This window comes from Salmo salar, chromosome ssa14, assembly GCF_905237065.1.
Source record: "Salmo salar chromosome ssa14, Ssal_v3.1, whole genome shotgun sequence".
Taxonomy (NCBI): Eukaryota; Metazoa; Chordata; class Actinopteri; order Salmoniformes; family Salmonidae; genus Salmo; species Salmo salar.
Genome location: NC_059455.1, coordinates 30,561,188 through 30,563,592, shown reverse-complemented (window position 1 = coordinate 30,563,592; position 2,405 = coordinate 30,561,188).

Here is a 2,405-nt window from a genome sequence, read left to right as displayed (position 1 = left end):
GTCTGTGCCTGTATTTAGTTTTCATGCTAGTGAGGGCCGATAATCCACTCTCACATAGGTATGTGGTTGCAAATGGCATTAGTGTCTTAACAGCGTGATTTGCCAAGGCAGGATACTCTGAACGCAGCCTAATCCAGAAATCTGGCAGTGGCTTCTGATTAAATAAAATGTTCACAGAACCGCTTGTTGCAATTTCGATGAGGGTCTTTTGTTCAGATATCGGTAAGTGGACTGGAGGCAGGGGATGAAAGAGATAACGAATCCAGTTGTTTGTGTCATCCGTTTCGGGAAAGTACCTGCGTAATTGCGCACCCAACTCACTCGCTATATCACATTTGACATTGTCCGTAAGCTTGAGTTCATTTGCACACAAAAAATCATACAATTATGGAAAGACCTGTGTGTTGTCCTTGTTAATGCAGACAGAGAAGAGCTCCAACTTCTTAATCATAGCCTCAATTCTGTCCCGCACACTGAATATATTTCCGGAGAGTCCCTGTAATTGTCATGACTTCCGCCGAAGTCGGTTCCTCTCCTTCGGGCGGCGCTCGGCAGTCGGCGTCGCCGGTCTTCTAGCCATAATCGATCCACCTTTCATTTTCCATTTGTTTTGCCTTGTCTTCTCACACACCTGGTCTCAATTCCCCTCATTACATGTTGTGTATTTAACCCTCTGTTCCCCCCATGTCTTTGTGCGGAATTGTTTATTGTAAGTGCATGTGCACGTTTTCTCTGGTGCACGACGGGTTTTGTACCCATTTGTTTGTGGTTCTAGTTACCAGTGGTTTTATGAATAAAACTGCTCCGTTGATTACCAAGTTTTGCTCTCCTGCGCCTGACTTCCCTGCTGCCAGTTAAACACTCCCTTACACTAATCCTAGATTCAGATCATTCAGGCGCGAAAAAACATCACCCAGATAGGCCAGTCGTGTGAGAAATTCATCATCATGCAAGCGGTCAGAAAAGTGAAAATTATGGTCGGTAAAGAAAACTTTAAGCTTGTCTCTCAATTTAAAAAAAACATGTCAATACTTTGCCCCTTGATAACCAGCGCACTTCTGTATGTTGTAAAAGCATTACATGGTCGCTGCCCATATCATTGCATAGTGCAGAAAATACACAACAGTTCAGGGGCCTTGCTTTAACAAAGTTAACCATTTTCACTGTAGTGACCAAAACTTCTTTCAAGCTGTCAGGCATTCCCTTGGCAGCAAGAGCCTCTCGGTGGATGCTGCAGTGTACCCAAGTGGCGTCGGGAGCAACTGCCTGTCATGGCTTTTGAGCCATCAGTACAGATACCAACATGAGCAGCAGCTATGTTTGGCTACATACGGACAGTTAGTGGAATTCCCGCGAGAGAGTAACAGTTAATGTGATTGGATGTTAATTATTTTACAAGGCTACCTGTATTTGACATTGTGTTGTTAATTCGCTGAACACTAGATGGTTTAATTTTATTTTTGTCAGTGAAACGAGGCTACTCATGCGAGAAAAAAAACTCACCCAAATGTATAGCCCTGTTGGAAAATATAAATAGATTTTTCATTTCATTTTTTAAATGTGAATCACTTTTTTATTTGGCGTACCCCCGATGGCATTGCGCATACCCCTGGGGGATGGTGTATCAATACACCCAGTCATTACAAAGATACAGGCGTCCTTCCTAACTCAGTTGCCGGAGAGGAAGGAAACCACTTAGGTGAGGCCAATGGTGACTTTAAAACAGTTCCAGAGTTTAATGGCTGTGATAGGAGAAAATTGAGGATGGATCAACAACATTAAAGTTACTCCACAATACTAACCTAAATGACAGTGAAAAGAAGGAAGCCTGTACATAATACAAATATTCCAAAACATGCATCCTGTTTGCAATAAGGCACAAAAGTAAAACTGCAAAAAATGTGGTAAAGAAATCAACTTAATGTACTGAATACAAAGTATTATGTTTGTGGAAAATCCAACACAACACTTCACTGAGTACCACTCTTCATATATTCAAGCATGGTGGTGGCTGCTTCATGTTATGGGTGTGCTTGTCATCGGCAAAGATTAGGGAGTTTTTTAGGATAAAAAGAAACGGAATAGAGCTAAGCACATGCAAAATCCTAGAGGAAAACCTGGTTCAGTCTGCTATCCAACAGACACTGGGAGACAAATTCACCTTTCAGCAGGACAATAACCTACAACACAAGGCCAAATATACACTGAATTTGCTTACCAAGATGGTTTTCTGATCCAAGCCCCTACATTTGTTTTCAAGGTATCTGTAACCAACAGATGCATATCTGTATTCCCAGTCATGTGAAATCGATAGATTAGGGTTTAATAAATGTATTTCAATTGACTGATTTCCTTAATAAATTAACTGTAAATCAGTAAAATCTTTGAAATTATTGCATTTACAT